Raw genomic sequence first — 19,055 nt, 5'->3', positions numbered from 1 at the left:
ACTGTCCTTTGTATCCATGAAAACTGCGGTTCTGAAACAGTACAGACTTTAATAGCTTGGTGTACAAGAATAAGGCATCTGTTTGTCAGGAAAAAAAGGACTCATTTATAACCTCTATAATTAAGGTGCAAGGAAATATCAAGCTGCTAAATTTTTATTGAGCTAAAAATATTACATACAATACAGTACCCCAACAGCAGTAAGAGAAGGCACACAGAGAAACAAGGGAAGATGATGGTTTGCAAAATGCATAAAAAATGAGCTAAAAAATTAGATATGAAATTGTACAATTCAATTGTGTAATCCTTTCTGCTGCCAGCTAGGACAACATCCAGAGCATGTGTTTAAGCAGCAGGCACTGAAGCCTGTGTGTGCATGTTTGACTAGTCCTGACAACGTGCACAAACCCAGGGTACACTCACAGGTGAGAGGTAAATCCTCTTTCCTCCTGAGATCCGTCTGAAAAAACATTCCCTGCCCTCAAAACAGAAGGAATGTACACGGGAGGCACAGAACACAGAATTTCCATGGGGGCAGCAGCTTCACCCTCCTGTGACTCCTTCTTGCTAGGAGTGATTTCTCATCCGGCTGCCAGGATGAGCTGCATGCCAGGGAAAGACAGCTCTTAAAGGGGGAAATTTGACTTCTGACCGAAGCCAGAGCTTAAAAAGTTGTGGCTTAAACACTCAGAGTTATTTCAGAACTTGACTAGAAGTCAAGGTAATTCTCATCTCCATCCTACAGATACAAGAGGAAAGAATGAAACTTACTAGTTCATTCTACCTCTGTTGAGTTTTTTTGTATGATGGTCAGATTTAGGAAAAAGAAGCTTCTTGAACAAAAAAACTGCTGGAAAGAGCAGTATTTGCCATATCACTATGGCTTGCAGGGAACAGAATACTCTTGTTCACAAAAGGTAGAAAAACTTGGTTTGGGGAACTTTGAGAGGGATAGAACAAAGCTGACACAAGTTGGTGGCCTTAAGTCCTTGGTGAGACATTGCCTCTGTATTGTAAAATCTGTACAGACACACTGCCAGTCACACCTCAGAAAAGGGATGGCTTTTTCATTTACGTCAGCAGGAAATGGAAATTCTCTGGAAATTTGAATATTATCACCAACTCCTGAATTTTTGTGCAAAATCCCAATGTGTAGCATCCTGGTATTTTGCAAAGCCATCTGGTTGCAAACCTCAGCCTCCAACAAATGAAATGCAGCTCAGCTATGAGGATTTTTTCTGTAACATCTTTATAACATAATAGGTAATTAAAAACTAGTTACGTTGCCTATATTATAAAATGGATTTCAACTATATGCAGTATCTGCTCTATAGTTTGGAGCTGTTTTTGAAAGAAAAAAGTACACTACATAAAAACATGGCCCAAAAAAACCTTTGCAAGGTAGTTTTAATGAATCTTTCATGGTTCAATAAGCTATTGTATTAGGTCATTCTCCTGATGAAGCAATGCTCCAATCTCATTACATTTAGTCAGAAAGAAATAAGCTGCTAGTGTTATTGGATTTCTTATAATTAGTTAAAAAGCATTTTTTTCTGAAATTTCCTTTGCTCATAAGGTTTGGAATAAAAACCAAAAAGTTGAGACAAGTAATATTGTGCTGTATTTAAGTAAAATATAGTGCTCCACACACAATAACCATTCCCTGCCATCCTACAGCTGGGATGTGCTTTAAGCTTCGGGGTAATCCAGCCTCTTTCTAACGCATCCTTCCTTCCCCCTCCTGTCATCTCTACTTTCCCAAACAGCAAACCTGAGAATGAGCTCAAATGGCTAAAAGCTCCAAAGGAAAAACACCAGGCAGTCCCCATAGCTGGTGGTAATTAATAGAAAGTGAATCAGATGCTTTGTATAGCAGAAAAAGAAAAAACCCAGTCAGAATAACCTGCCTCATCATGACATTGTGTTCTCAACAGAAATTAATTTTGTGAGCCGTGGGAGTCTGAAACAAACATGTGAGGGCTAAAAAGACCTAATGCCATCATCTCAGCATGGAGACGAAGATTGAAAGGTACTTTCAGAATAACAGTTACAGTCTCTGGGTAGGGACAATGTTTTCCCCCTGTGGTCTTTATGAAAAAAAGAGTAGAATAAATAGTGCCACATGTCTTCACAGCTGGAACATCTGTGACTGAGAGGTTGGCACAAATTCATAATCTTACATGACCACATGAATCTAGCTATAATTGACAGGCAGGACCGTAATGACAAAATCCCATCGATTTTCCCTGGGACCAGAGCTTCTCAGGCTTGCAGCACTAAAGTGTGCTAAAAGGGCCTGAGGTTTCTCAAGCATTCACAGAGGAAAAACTATTCTCACATTTTACAATCTATACCTGATTTTTTCATATGAGCCCAAAGGCAGCCTGCAGAAGTTGATATAAAGGCATCTGATGAAGGTTGCTAAATACACAGAAACTCATTAAGTGCCTGCTTCAGAAGAGCTGGAGTCTGAAAAAGCCTTTAAAAATACCAAATATGCTTATCCTGCTTCTGGGTAGAAATGTGCTGTGAACACAGCTAGAAATGGGCCCACTGAACTCCATGGAGTTCTCTAAAGCTCTTGTTTCACATAAGATATAACATATGGAACTGCAAGTCCTTGTAGGTAGGTAATAAAGCAGCAGGTACACAACAAAAAAAATTCCTACTTTTTAAAACTACAGCTTTTTATTCAACATGCTGAAGGCACTTAAAAGTTTTACAGTGAAGCATGAACTATATTACCCCAAGTAAACAGCATGAAAACACAACTGGTGGGGTCAAAAGTTCAGATTTTCAAAACCTCCTCTCTCCTCCCCACATTAGTTTCTTCTAGATTCCAGATTATTCTAGTATAAATTCCTAAAGACATGATTCCATCTTAATACCAGCCAGTGTTTTTTTATTCCCACTAAACTGTTTTGCAGAAAAATATTTCCCAATAGAAAACTCCAAAACATTTCACAGACATATTTTATAAAAAAGAAAATAATAGATTTGCTAAGGCATTCATAAGTGTGCCATACATAACTACAAACCTCTTTCAGCTGTGAGCAAGACATCCTATGTATTTATCAATTTTAAAAATTAAAAGAAGCCTTTTATTTACTGTATAGAAGCTTTGGGTTTTTTTAAGAAACTGTGATAAAACTATGAGATTCTTTTTTTCATAGCTTCATTTTGTGCTTTGGGGATCATTGCTTTTTTAACATGTTTGCACAAGAGATTCAGGGACACACTGATAGATACTCTGAAATACTGCAGAGATAGACAGGGACCCTCTTTCCCTGTGTCCTGGATTCCTATTGCTCATTCACACTCCTGGAAATGCTTTTGGTAACAATAAAACATGTGGAATTATTTTTAGTACTTGACAACACCGCTGCTAAATTCCAATAAGAAACAGAAGATTTGCAACTGCCCTGGATTTACACCCGAAAGAAACAAAAGCACAAAACTGGGAAAGGGTGAAAAGCCTCCCACAAAAGCACACACATCTTTGCAATGTCCAGATGAAGGAAGACACAAATATTTTCAGGAAGACTGAATGCAGGCACTTGGAAATGGCAGAAGTCTCAGGTTGCTCACTTTTCTATTTTTTTTGCCCATGCCCAGTGACCTCCTGACACCACACCAGTCTCAAAACAGAGCTAGTGCTTCTCTCAGAACAACCGTTCTAGGGAGGCTGGTTTGAATTATTTCACATAACTTTACTTTCTAAAGGGTCTATAAAAGAGTATTGGTTGTCTGCTACGCTACAGCCACTGATCTAAATTGTAGATATCATTAATGCAAAAATATTTACGAACCAGAGCTATTCCCTTCCACTTCTCTGTCTCTTTCAAGCCTGCTGAGATCTGTATAACTCAGCTCAGGAGTGCTCCCCTTCAGTGCACTCTGGGATGTCAGTGGTGATTGCCTCATCCTCAAACAGGAATTTGAAAATTCAGAGTAGGGCAAGAAGTTTAACTCCAGCTATTGAACAGCTTCCATAAAAGAAAGGGTTAAGTAGACAAGGGCACTTCAGTGTGGAGGAGAGGCAGCTGAAGGAAAGGTAAAAACCAGCCAGCTCTGAATGCAGGCACTGCACAGAGAAGGGGAATGGAAAGCAATTATTCTTTTATAGAAGAATGTGGAAACATCAAACTAAACCAGCAGAATGAAGATCCCTCACAATGTGCAATGGGGACATTTTTGGATAATCTTATGTCCCAGGTGCACAGTCGGGGCCTGTTCCAGAGCCAAAAGACTAAACTGGAAATCTCCTTAACTGGATTTAGCACACACTTGCAGCTTCATTGTGTTCAGAGACACGCTCACCATAAAGGTAAAATCCCCAGAAAGCCCCACACAGCACACTGTGGAACAAGTACTTTCCTCTTAACCCATTTTAGTTCCTTTGCAACAACCCAAATAGAAGAATGCCAGCAAAGTGGATTTTTTCCAATACACCTAACCTTCCTATAAATTAAATGTATTCCCAAATCCTTTTAACTGCCAGGTTTTATTATTATTTCTACCACTTGAAAAAATCCAACAATTTCCTTAAAATTCACTGAAGCAAGTCACTGTTCAAATGAAGGAGACTGTGCAAGTTGATTTAATCACAACTGTAATAACCACTGGTATATTTATTTATTATTTGTCTCAGAAGTCATGCTATGCTGGTTACTCTGCTCACAAAGTGCTGGTCTTCTGCGCAGACAAGGCAAGGGCTACACCAACTGCAAATTACAGCCCTGAGGGAGAAGGGCCTCTGAAAGACTTTGGTTTTCTTTCTGCCCCCAAAGCCAAGCCCAGCACTATAATTCTGCTGAATGCCCAGCACAGCAATTGCTTGATTCACAGGATTGTTTGACCTCATCACATTCATCAGTCATATTTCTAGGCTGATACAATTAAATGGGTCTATTTTAGAAATTTTCTGCATGTTCAAAGCTTGTTCTGTGATTTACATGCATTAGCAAGAGCAGTGTCAGCTGCTCCCTGCCAGTGCCATGTTCCTGCTACTAATTCAGCACACATATCCCAGCCACTACCCAGGGAATGCAGTGATTAGGCAGCTTTCCAGTAAATAGTCCTTAAAACAGTTCATAAAAATTCCATTTAGAAAAAGCTTTGTTTCTTGCTCAAGAATTTGATAAGATATTGCAATAACTGCTTAGGGATATATTTCAAAACCACCAAGTGAGTTAAATTCCATCTCTACACACACTATCATGGCTTTGGCAATTTAAAATACTATATAGTAGTTCTTGTGTACATATAAGATGCAATTAATTTTGGTGTTGCTTTTTTATAAGCACACACTTAGAAAATCCCAAAAACATGCAATGAAAAAGGTGAAAATACCCATAAAACATTCCACAAAAGACAGATTCTCAAGTAGAAATCTGGTAGCATTACCTGAATGAGAACTTGCCCAGACCAAAATCTGTTCTTAATAATGGGGACAACACAGCATCACAGTCTATATATGTATTTTTGGCATTCTACCTGAGGTAATCCCCTTAATTCACAGATCCCCAGAAATAATCAGAAACAGTCCATTCTATAGACTAGAAGGAAATCAAAGAATTACTAGATTTTTGGCACAGTAATTCTTAAGCTTAGAGCATCAGTTTGTTATCCACAAATGGAAAACATTTCGCTTGCTTTAACAACATTCTATAAAAGACAAGATTCAATTGCAACATTTATTATCTAAAAGTGTTTTGGTCAAAATAAAACTGAAACTCAAAATTATGATCCTTTTTATGATAACAGTTGATACTTATTAAGCAATAAACTCTTGCTCTCTCCTGTTTTTATTTCCTCAAAAAAGCTACATACTAAAATTCAATGTAATCTCATGTGTTCAGGCTCCATTTTTAACTTGTTTTGAGAAAAGGCTTTATAACAGCTTCATTGAAGGCTCTTTAAGAAACTAAATCTTCCTAGTTTAATAGAGCAATAAGGTGTATATGAGGGCATCAAATGAAAAGGAAAATGAGCTGTCATGATAAAGTACAACTGAAAGCCTCAGTACAAACTGCGTGACAAGCTAAAATAAAAAGAATTATTTTGTTCCTTTTGTTTTAACCAAAGTCTTAACATTTAGGACATGTAAGCCACTGCCGTTGTAGAGTCAATCTCTTTTATAACTGGATATAACTAGCCCTAGCAAATGTGGCAAAAATTGAAATGCTCTCAAATGGTCTTTGCTCATGCACTAATCCATCCACATCTCGCCAGATGAGTCTTGTAGTCGATAATACTTTCCATGCTTACATAATGACCGTAATTCAGAACCTTGCAATCCAGTTTCCTAAGATAAATTAACATGGCAAAATTACTCAACCTCCCTTTTCTTCTAAGGGTAAATGTAAAGCAGTTTGAAGCTCGCTGTGGGTTTAAAATTTAATCTAAGAGCCGATAGTTTGCAAGATGATTACAACCTTTCCTATGTCAAAAGTTAGCAGAGTGGATTCTATTTCAAATTAGTGGCTCTGAACAGCTAATAAAGTAATTATATCAGATAAATTACTCTTTACACATAGTTACAACAAACTATTGCATTATTAGGCACCTGTCTGAAAGACTTGGCAGTTTCACAGTGAAACACTATTCCAGCTGATGCACTCAGACCATCACAGCCAGGGTTTGCCATTGGCATAAAATTCCAGATGGAAAATGCCAGCAATCTTAACCACTTCACAAAACAGCAGGTAAGTAGGGAAATACATTAATATGCTGAGCTTACTCCCTTTCAACTGACAGTTTTGCACATTTAAAAAAATAAACTAGTTTTCCATGACATATTCAGCTTGAATACTAAGGCCTTTCCCTAATTCAAGGTACATGGAGATACAAATTAATTTGTCCTTTCACAGAAGCAATGGCCAACTTTGCATGTTTTTCTTTACTGTTTCCTCAGATTATAATTCTAAAGTCCTTTTTGATTTTTATGCCATTTCCCTGGTTTAATTCTTCAGTGCTGTTAAGTGAAGTGCTCTCCTCTTTTCTGTGGAGCTACACTGAATTACAGCAGCTGAAAATCTGTGAATTAGTAGTTACAGGCTTTTTCTCCTCCTTGCTCATGCTTAGATATTTAAAATGCAGTATTTGGATCCATTCACAATTACAGTTAATGTCACTGATACATGAATAATAGGTACAAAGCTGGGTCAGGCTCCCTTGAGAGGGCTTGACACTTCCTTCACAAGGACTAGAATTCAACCCAGGGTTTCATTTTCTGTTTGGCTGCTTTTAAAAGATAAGGCATTGTTGCCCTGATTTTTAAAAGTGTTAAGTTTTCTTTTATAGTTATTTTGAAAATTTTAAAAGTCTTTTAATAGTTTCCTATGCCTTCTGATGTTTATATATTTCTACTGGAGTTTCTCACGCACTGTTCATGTAAATAATGATTGTTTTGCATTCTTCTTTGTGGAGGAGAGAATTGATGGACTGTTGGTTTGACCAGTGTGGTTGGAAAGGTGGAAATTTCACCCTCCAATCCACTATCACTTTTAGAATTCTATAAATCACGAGGTCAGAAATTATATTCACTCTTCTCCTCTTTTGAACTTACCAAGCTTCTGTGTACTCATTTTGTGACCAATAGCAACAAGGCATCTTGAAAATGATGCTCCTGTGTATGGTTCTTACTATGGACCTCACAGGCTCTATAACTACAGAGTGGTCCTGTGTCAAACAGCCTCATCCTGCAGAGGCAGCAAAGCATTCAATCCACAGAACAGGCATTTGGAGTGCAACATTGACAAGAGCGTGAAAATGCAGTATTAACAACTCTTCATAGCAAAGAGTAAACAATCCAAATCTCACTATTACCTTGGTAAGATCACACACGAGGAGACCGTGAAAGCCAACATTTTAGACTTACAACCCATTTTCCTCGAAGTGGGACATCTGCTGATTGCATTGGGTTTCAGCTTAGAGCTGAAGGCATGCTTTTTACACCATTGTGATTCTTCTTGACATCCTACTTTAAAATTAAAACAGCAGTCAATTGGGATAAATATAGGTAAAAATTACCATTTTCAATACCTGCTCAAACCTTATTTTCCGCCAAATATCCCCCAAAATGATAGAGAACAGCAGCAATGAAAAACATGCTTGTGTCAACAGGGCCTGGATGGACCATCCCAGCTGGTTGATACAACTAACACACAGAGGATGGGAGAGATTTAGCAACCTTTAATGTTTAAAATTTAAGCAGCAGAAGACCTTCCACCAGAGTTTCACCCAGCTTTGGGAACAGCCTTCTGTTTGCATCATCAATTTCTTTGTTTTCCAGTTGAGTTGCCCCGCACAGTTAGTGCAGCATCACTAAAGGAGCAGAGCTGTAGCACAAAGCAGCTCAGACCATCAGAAACACCTAACAAAGGGCTGAGCTAGTTTCTCAGCAGTCCGGTTGTGGCAGTCAGACCTGAAGGTGCTTTTTGGAAGTGTTCTCTCTAGGGTCTGAGAGGACTTACATACATTGGAATACATATAGCAAAATGATAATGCAGCTTCACAAAGTGAATCACAGAAAACCTGTGCTGGAGCAGTCAGAACTCAGATGGGACTTTAACCTCAGTCAGCACCCCCAGTTATTTGGCTTTCCTCCCTTAACCTTAATTCTTGGCCTTTTCTTCCAGCTTTCTACCAAATGTGATGTGAAACTATGCTAATTAAATAATCCAAATAATCACACATACTATGGATTTCTTTAAAGATGGGATAAAATACAAACTTATTCCTAAAACAACCCCAGAGTAACTAAAACCAGTCAGTGCAAGACTGTTGTTATAAATTATTGCCTACAGCCATGGATGTTCCTTGATAGCAGTGAACATGGAAGAGGAAATGTCAATCCAACCTCCTGGTCTGCACTATGAGAACATTTTTTCCAGGGCTCTATTCAACAGCATAGATCAATATTCAATAGAGAGATCCTTAAGTCACAGCCACATGCACAAAAATGGCTTATTGACCAACATTTTACAAAAACATCACAAAAAAAGTTCAAAGCAACCTTATAGGAGAGAAAACGTGGACTTAATAGGGGTTTAACATTAAGAATCCTGTCCTTGAAATAATGCAAACTGACTTTAAAGTGAGGTTAGGTTTTTGAATGTTAAGAGCATAAAATTGAAGAATGAATTGAATTTACTGCCTGTTCAAAATTGCTAATGTAAATTATAGGTAACTGTATTGGGTCATTCTTGACTAAATTAAGGGCTATCTATCTTTATGACATTACTAAAGGCTTTAAAAAATTCTGTTGTTAACTGTAATCAACTTTAAATTAAACTATGTGTATTTGGTCATTTTCTCAAGTAATGACCAGGGAAATATATCTTAAGGTGGTAGTAGGGATTTATACGTCCACAGCTTCTGATGTAAAATTTAAATAACTTGGAACTTGAGAAAGCAAGTGCTTTACTTCATTTTGCCCACAAAGTTCTTCCTTCCATTTTAATTTACCACTGGTCTCCACTCATTAGATTGAAACCACTCATTTTGATTTACCACTGGTCTCCACTCATTAGACTGAAATCACAAAGTATTAACCCCTTTTGAGACCAACCAGCATTTTCACCCCAATTTAAAAGTCACTGAAGGCAATGAAAATTACTTCTGTCAGCTTCAGTTAGGCCTTCAGTGCTCAGCAATGACAAAGAATAGGACTGAGAGTGTCTGAATAACTTTGCTAATGCTGAGGCTATCGCATGGCAATCAAATATTTGGAAAAAATCGGAGATGACTATTTATATTGCTTCAGCACAGTCATTTCTCCTCTGAGATTATTTGCTGTACAATGGAAAAAGCAAAAGTATGGGAAAACACATATGCCTAAAGCTGACTTATACATAGTGATAATCACAAAAAGGCCTGTGATGACTTCTCAAAACTCTCACTTGGGAATGACAAGCAACAGTCATTTCAGCCAAACTGGGACTTACACATCCTCTTGGCTGTGGGAATTCTGGGTCACACCCATGACTTTTACCATTTTTCCTCTCATGTAAGTGAAAGTGACACTGACATTTGTTATTTGGAAAAGTTACTGTTATCCTCCTTATTGACCGAATTACTCTGCTGCATGATATATTGTTTATTTTCCATGCAGTTGCCAATAATAGTGTCTATGCCTGTCATCTACGTTTTGTCTGATATCTACACTTCACACTGCAAGATCAGGATCATTAAAAGAAGCTTTCCTTTTCCAACTCTTGAAAAGACATTCCCACCACAGTCAGTAGAATCTGAAGATGTCAGCTATTAGGAGTAAGAATCGACGACCGCAAATTTAGCCAAAGCACACCATCACACCTCCTACTCAGAAGAATTTAAGAATTGGAAAGTCTGTTCTACTCCAGCTGTACAAGTCCTTGACCATGTAATTTCCGTCTCCTGTGCTGGCCACTGACAGCTTTTCAACACAAAGCACACTAAGCAATCACCAACTCGTTCAAGTTTGACTGTGGAACGCTCTCATTAAGCGTTAGCAAACATTAGACACAATTAGTTTTGCCTGAGGGCAGGGAATGTTCCTGATCATAATTCCCTCGCTCCCACATTTTAGGAATGAAAGTATGTCTTTTGACAGACCTGTAAAGGTAAATTCCTTCAGCAAGGTGTTCAGAGCTCTCTTCCCTGCTTGGAGGAGGCTGGGCAAGTACAGATGGGGTTACTCAGGGTGCAAAGACATCCCCCACAAACACTACAGGGACATGCCAGACCTCTGAGCTCCTGTGAAATTCTGGAGGGCATGGTTCACTGATGAATTGTAGGGATTATGCAGCATTTGCTTGAGGACAGATGTATCACTGCCTTCTGCAGGAGAAGCTGTCAGACCCTTTCTATGTTTGTCAGTTTGCAATTTTCACACCTTCCAGTGGCTGATCAGGAAAACACATCAGCCATTACCATAATGGATGTAAACCGCTAATATTCAAAGACTGCTCAAAATACTTTTGAGGCAGTCCCTTTAGTACAATTTGGTAGCACAGGACATAAAGCATGGATAGACACCCAATAGAGCAGAGAATTTCACCAAACTGACATTTAAGGGTTACACTTAAATGGCTTAAATGCAGTGCAGACTTTCTGATGCCCTTTCTCTACTATTTTGTTAGATTACACATCCAAACTTTCAAAGCACAGCATCCAAAATAAAGAAATGCTTTTCCTAGACTGCATTTCTCCCCAGAAGTAATGTTAGGTTCCGATCAGCTGCAAAGCTACTGGTATTCCGATGTAAAACTTTTCAATTGAAGCTGACCCTTGTCTTGGACAAAAGAAGGGCAGTAAATTTCATATATAGATCCCAAGGCTGGCAAGTGTCCCCTAATGTCATACTGAAGACATCTGAGCCAAAAAAATGCCACCCTTCTTGGCCCTTTGCACATACTCTTTTTGCTCATCAGTTGCAAGAGAAAAGGAAATGCCCATTTTTCCTGCTGGCTGGAGAATACAGCTACATGTGCCTTCAGCTAGACACGGTTTTGGTAACAGAAGTAATCTATAAATTGTAAGTAATCTATTGGGTATAACAAAGAAAATAATATCTTCCAACAGTGTACAGCTTAACCTTCACCAGAGCTGAGGAGCTAATCCAGAGAGAAGAGCATTTAAATGTATACACTCAAAATGTTTTTATTCCTCAGCACATCCTTAAAGTACAGATTACTGCACCTTGTGACAACACCATGGAGATGGGCCATTAAAAAACTACCCTCTATTTTTTACCTTCTATTAACAAGCAAGTACAAGTTTTTATATGCTCCCAAATACATGCAAGACAACAGAAACCCATTTCATAAATTATTTCAAAACATTCAATAAATTTACATTCCAGAAACTTGGATTCTTCATGTCTATTCCTGCTACCTCATGTAAAGACCTCTTAAGGAAAGCACACAGTAAGCAGTACTTCAGATTCTGCTTTTAAGAACTCCATCATTAAAAGGAATTGTTTTTAAAAGGAATTATTTATCTGCTATTTTCCACAACTCCTTAAGAAAGTATAATTTATATTACACACATGTTATTTAGACTAAAAAGGACTATTTTTCAGCATCAAAATTGTGTAGTGATCTCAATTTAGTCCTTTTATTTAGTCCCTTTAAACTCACATTACAGGAAGTTTTAAATGCAAAAACTATGGCAAACTCAAGGATATAAATGTACAACAAAAATTTAGCCTGCCAGGCATATATGCAATATTTGTCTCTCTCTCTCTTAGGTTAACTGGGCAATTTAATAAACACAAAACTGGCACGAAAATTATGGTCATAGAATGTGAATGGTCTTGTAAATTAGGTGACACAGAAAACAAATCAAAATGAAAACACAGCAAGAAAACGAATAATTGGAAATATTAACATAAAGCAGACTTCAAAAATGTATTCAGGAAATCGTAACAGTTGCTAAGGCGAAACGGGAAATTAAAAGCTGCATTTTTAAGGAACTGTGTAATGTCCTAAAAATATATGTATGCGTGCGCATATATATCAAAGATACAGAAACAAGAATGAGGGGAACAAATTTTGAAAACACATTAATCATCTTCATAATGTGGAAAGGCAGAAGTCATTTCAACAACAGAAAACCCACAAAACCAATAGCCAATATGAAAGAATACTATCATTTACTATATTGATAAGAGGTATTAGTTTTCATTAAGAATATAAGTGTACCATCAGGCCATAGCTCCATTTAACCCCACCAGGAAATGAAAACACTAATTTTTAATAAATTCCTGCATAACAGTTGAACTAGTAAATACTGAAGCTCTCTGAGCAGAGGGAAGCAGGACAGGAGCAGTACAGCATTACTCATCTCATGAAGTCCTTCATGACCATGAGGAGCTGTGACAAACCTGCAGCAAGCAGAGGATATGGCTCTAAGACATGGATACCAGAAGAATTAATGGCCAACTACATCTAATCCACAAGGTTCAGAGAGTTTTCCTCCCCAGGCTGTCATTTAAGCCCTACAGAATCTCTAAATTTATGAACTTTTGCATAGAGTCGCAGAAAATACAACTCCCTTCTTGAAAAAGATATATGTAAACATGTAGAAACCCTATATACAGGCCCACCAACACAATCCAGTCACATCAGTGTTGGCCTGAATATACCATCAACATATATTTTTACAATACATTCAAGTTATTAGAAATGAGCATGAAAAGCCACAGAAAATCCTGCCAAATTTCTGGCATTCCTTGAACATTAGGAAACTAAATTATTTTCCAACCTATTATCAACTACATGAAAATAGAGAGTGACATTCCTTCTAGCTAGAAGAAAACATGTTTATATTTAGTTTCCTCAAAACTGCACCATTGAAAGCACATTTATTCCCCCAAATGTGAAATAGCCTCCTACCTTGAACGATCTGCTCAGCACGTTGCTTTTCAAATCATACTATGATAATTTTTTTTGACAGATCACTAAATAACCTGGAGAAGCCAGTGCATCAGCAGTACAGGACAGTTATTGCCTCTGACACCTGAGTGCAGCAGAGGAATTCCTTGCAATTGAATGGAGAGTAACTAAGCCATGCTTTGCTGATACGGCTGACAGTCAGCAATGCCAGCTGGGTGCATCACACACCTCAGAGAGAGGTGTGTGATGCATATCAATCAGAGAACTGAAACTGCTGTTGGAAAAGTACTAACTGAGGCTAAAAAAACCCAGGATTTTTGCAGAGCAAGACTGGTTGCACACAGTTAACTTGAAAAGCCTGATTGCAGACCTGGTGAGCAGCTTCACTTGTGTTCTGTCACATGCTCTTATCACCCAGGGCCTTTTTCAGCCTCCTGTTTACAAGGACCTTCAGCACTGAATTCATTTGATCTGTACAAACAAGTCAATGCTTTTTTAGTTACAACACTTCACTACAAAAATAGTTTTCCAATATTTCAGTAACTAAAACAAAGAACTAAATGTATTCTAAAAGTATTTATGAAGTATTTTAAAGATGTCTAAGTCTAAATGACACAGAAAGCAAGCATTCCCCAACAGCTAACATGTTCGTGCAACTGTGACTCTTTGCTCATTGTATCAGTTGGTTCTTTCCCAAAAGAGAACAAACCTTTCCAAATTAGGCCAGCAGACCTCCAGGGCACAGCAAGATGAATCTAGAAAATGGACAAATGCAGCATCATACCAACATTACTGCCCCTTGGACTGCTTGATCCCCGTCAGGACAGCAGTCACAAGTCATTCCTAAACCTCCACACCCATTCTTCTAGCACCTTGGTTGCTCAAGCTTTTCCTCTGCTCCACAGGGCATCCTCCAGTCCATTATCCCAGACAACTGAGAGCCAACACATTTGACAGAAACAAGCTATGCTTCTGCCACGTTTTTAATGGACTTCAGGAGAAAAATTATTGGCAACTTTATTAATAGGTTACATTTCACTGCTCCCAGGCTCCCAAGCTGGTTTATTAATTTAGGCATCATTCAACCCGAGTAAAATTGGGAGCCAATGTCATTTATAATACAGTTAAAGACATAAGTAGACATCCACATCAGGAGAATCCAAATACTCCAGCTGGCTACCAAAAATCAGACTCTTAAAAATACTTGCCAGAGATATCTCCTGTTACAGAGGGGAAAAAGGCTTCTGAGGAGAGCTAATGGAATTGCAATTTGCAGCACCAAGGGACACAGTTGCATTCAGAGAAGCTCCTCACAAGTGCTTTGCTCAATATCAGAGCTGGATTCAGAGCCCAGGTGCCACTACTGCAATTTCCAAAATCTGACCTGAGTTATATTACGCAGATGACATTTCTGACAGATTCTATACAAAGAAATAGATTAACCAAACTGGAGCAAAGGTATCATACTGCTGTATTTGTATTAACGCCTGACTGACATGGCTTGTGTCATGAGGGTTATCAAGAAAATGACCTAGATTTCTTTTGTCACTGCAGAAAACTGATTAACAGCTCATTACAAACTAGAAAAGTCCCAGTTACTCCAAGATATACAGAATACTGTCTCTTCTTTATAGAAGCATCTGGCTGTCACTCCACTGGCTCCCATGGAAATCCTCCTTTGTACAACACATCACAGGCTCCAAGCAACAGCCATTGCAGAGCTGAAGCAAATGCTTGAACAGTAAAAACATCAAAGTCAGATCATGTTAAAAGAGTGCCAGGGCCACTAGCAGGATGATAGCCACCATTAAATAAGAAATTGTTTCATAGGCATTAAGAATCCTCTAATCGCTCACAGGGGGAATTAATAGAACAAGATAAAAAAAATATCAAGTTACAGGTCTGATTGACTGGACTTTACAGAAAGGTTCATAAGAAAATTGTTTTGTGAAGATCACAGAGTAGCTTAACTCAATATAAAGGGAAAACCTGACAGAACATTTCCCTTTCAAAGGCAGACAGCTGTATGTGGCAAGTGGAGAACAAGTCCGGGTATAACACTATAATCACATTAAGTGTTGGATGCAGAAATCCTTTTGTAGCTGCAGCTTTCATATTTTCCCCTCTATATTTGGATCCTGTTTTTCACCCCCAATGGTATGTAATTAATGATATGGCAATAGGAATAAAGTTTAGAAAAGTCATTGCAAAACAAACATTTAGAAAAGGCCCATGGGAAAGCCCACATGTATCACACATCCAGCACATGTAAATACAACAGTTATTAACATATTATCAGATAAGACTCCAATAAACTTTTGAATTTAACATTAACGTGCTAGATTTTTTTTTTTTTTTTTTTTTTTGGCATAGGAAGGGATGCCGTAATGGTGTTTTCGTGTTTTCACATCAGTATTTTATGTCAAACACCCTTTCATCGTGTAAGCCCTAAACCAAATATGGATTAGAAGGAAAATAGGTTCTATACAGACAGTGTATGAAGGTGCAATTAAAGCAAAATTGCTGCAGACAGGAAACAACACTTGGTTCCAGTAGCTACAAGTCACCTGTACTTAAATCTAAAAGCACTGATACAATTCAAGTCCAGGTGATTTCCCTAAATTTCAAAACACCTTGTTATCAGAAACACAAAATAAACTTCCGGTACCAAATTAATTCTGTCACCCTCAGTCTTAATGCCTCAGAGCAGAGATGGGCACAGCAGCAAAGAGCATCTGTCCAATTGGTCACCACATCCAAGTGACTCAAAGTTACACTGAGCAGGACCAACAGAGATCCTGAAAATCCTCATACACTGGTTTTAAATGGAAAAGAAATCAAATTCTGTTGAATCTTGTCCTGCTTTATAAGCTGGAAATGTTATTATACTCTAGAAAATAAAGTTCTATCCCATGGCAGTCATTTCACATATTTTAAGTGACAAACTGATTGAAAAACTGAATTAAAATTACATGTACTAAGTATATAATTATCCACATTACCATTAACTCCATGACCCCACACTCCCAGCACTCAAATAAGCACAGAAGCAGTGTTAGCAGTTACCAGTGTCTCCTGCAACCCACAACATTTCCTTCTGAGCTGCAGAAGCCAAGTTGTCCCTGTAACAGGAAGGGCTCAGTGCATCATGGCGCACCAGGGTTGTTAAAATGTTTTAACATTTAAACTGTTTTAACCTGCTTTAAAGGCAATTGAAACTGTGCTGTATCACGTGAGCATGAAAATATCTGCTGACAAGGGAGGCCAAGACCTGTTCCTGAGACCAAACAAGCTTTTTTTCAATGTTTTAGGCAGGAATGAGACATATTTCAAAATCCTTGGAAATATCTTTCTAGTATCTATAGACTATTGCTTAGTATGCTGCAATCACAGGTTTTTAAGCTGCTTCCAGTTGTCAGCTACAAAACTCTACTTTTTTCATTCAATAGAAGAAGTTATTTCATATTAATTTGGCCCTTTTACACTTTCGTTTTAATCTCAACTGTTCCTGTTTTATTTTGAAACTCCAGAATTGCAAATATAAACAGCTTTAACCTATTTAATGAGTCATCATGTTATTTTAAAGTTAATTCTGTATTTTTCCAGCTCTCTATGACATTTTTTCTGTAGGCTACAGAACACTGAATTTTCCAGCACCAGATAAGTACAGCAGTAATTGAATATTAGTCTAGATGCTTGTGGGCAGGATACTTAGGGACATAAAAAAATATCTATGAGCATAAAAATTAAAATGTAAGTCAAATGCACTGGTTATTCAAAGGAAAGGATTTTTAGTGCAGTTATTAAAATTTTATCTCATTCACCTTCAGTACCCTAGTACTGCATACGTTTTCCAGTTTTGCAAACCAGTACAATAAGAGAATAGTTCACAGAAACATTAGGATGGACATGTAAAAATTTATAGGATCTCTAAATCCTAGAGTTAGACTTTGGTTTGCAATCAGGTACAGTCAGGAAAACCTGGTGCCTGTGACAGTTGAAAAAGCTCCTCAAGCTGACTTCAAAGTATGATTTTACAAGTACTAACTTCACATTAGATTGCAAATTTGGCACTCTACTCGAAGATTTAATTCTATATTCAAAAGCGTTTAGTAATAAGCTAAGTATTACTCTTCCCTTTCAAAACATTGATGACTAATTAATGCTCACAGTGTGGATTCAGCCAGCAGGGAAATGCACACAGCTAAATGCAATCTTTCAAATTAACAGGCTATCTCTATAAACTATAAAATTATTCTTTAAACAGAACTACTGTTTTATTACTACTGGGATCTTAGGTTCATTATGTTCTCATAATACTCTCAAACATATCTATTAATCTGCATAATTACAACAGGCAAGAATTAATTCCAGACAGATGCAATAAGTTGCTTATTCAGTCTTGATTTCAGCAACAATTTTCACTGCAGATATTTATATTTCCAAGAACATTTCCAGTGCATAATAAAAATTATGTCTTATTCCTAACATCACAAGTGTAGCTGCTAACGTGAATACCAAATGTAACAAAAATTAAGTTAACCAAGCACTTCTCTGAGTCCCAAACTGAACAAAAGTCAATGTTTCCACTGAACTGGATATAAAAGCCTTGGGTTTTTGTTTTCTTTTGATCTTCAAGAAAATAAATGAGTCCTAAAATGCTCTAAGCTTAGAGGTTCAAGTTATCATAGATGCCTTCTAATATTTCCAGGTATTCCTTTCCCCACCTGCACATACACCAGTGCATCCCTGAAAGGTGAAAACTCCTTTATCCTCGCAGGAGGAGACATGATTATAAATTCTCTCATGTATAACAATGAATGCAATCCTGCTATACTTAAAAACAACTTTTACAGCCAAGTTCTCAGCTGGGAAAATGTGTCTTTTTTGGGATGGAGTGTTTTTTTCACAATCCTGAATTGAGTTTAGCTAAGTCAAACTTAGAAAAAGCCACAGGGAAGAGTGAACAGCATGGCAACACCAGAGACCCTTCACATGTGAATTACCAAATATTTTATGTCCAAATTCTATTGACATACATTAGTCCCAAATTCCTTTTCAAACCAAGGACAAATACCAGGAGGACACTAGCTTTTGCTCCAACTTCCTCTTCCCTTGCCTCACTAAAACGTATTTATCTAGTTATTGTGCATTAAAATAGACATTTACACTTGCACAGGAGTTGAAGCACAGCACCACTGATAGGGAAGGTGCTGGTCCAATACCCTTTTGGTCCACAGCAGCACAAAGTGCTTTGGAACACAACATGCAAAGGAAAAGCTGGGGACAACAGAACTATATTTACACTGAGAGTATCCAAATGAAACTCAGGTTATTTGTGCCCTAGATCCAATCTAGTTTTTCCAGCCCTGATAGTGCCACTACGATCAAGTACCTATGGTCAAGTATTATTAAGAAACCATCAGTGAAATAAAACATTGCAGAAACAGACAATTTGGCCAGAAGGGCAATATATACTATGCCCCAGGTGAACCACAGAAAGATCAAAGGCAGGCAAGCCACAGAAGACTTAGTTTTAGTCCATACACATATCCCAGCAATCAAAACACCAAACCATGCACTGTCTTTAGTGGACAAGAACCAAAATTACACATTTTAAGTGTGAGGAAAAGGTCACAAGTAAGTTGAAAAGCAACCACACCCTAATAGCTCT

General features: G+C 37.9%; 1 long non-coding RNA gene across 4 annotated transcripts in view; it reads right to left on the bottom strand.

Annotated features, from left to right (window-relative positions):
* The window catches only part of LOC140684494 (uncharacterized), a 268,835-nt gene extending 255,101 nt beyond the window's left edge, over window positions 1–13,734 (bottom strand). For all 4 annotated transcript variants that reach the window (XR_012056821.1, XR_012056820.1, XR_012056823.1 and 1 more), the window contains exon 1: window positions 13,382–13,734. This is a non-coding gene — a long non-coding RNA (uncharacterized lncRNA). The remainder of the gene's footprint in view (window positions 1–13,381) is intronic.
* Between the last annotated feature and the right edge of the window lie 5,321 nt (window positions 13,735–19,055).

This window comes from Taeniopygia guttata, chromosome 7 (genome assembly GCF_048771995.1).
Source record: "Taeniopygia guttata chromosome 7, bTaeGut7.mat, whole genome shotgun sequence".
NCBI lineage: Eukaryota > Metazoa > Chordata > Aves > Passeriformes > Estrildidae > Taeniopygia > Taeniopygia guttata.
This window is presented reverse-complemented; position numbering and strand designations above follow the sequence as displayed.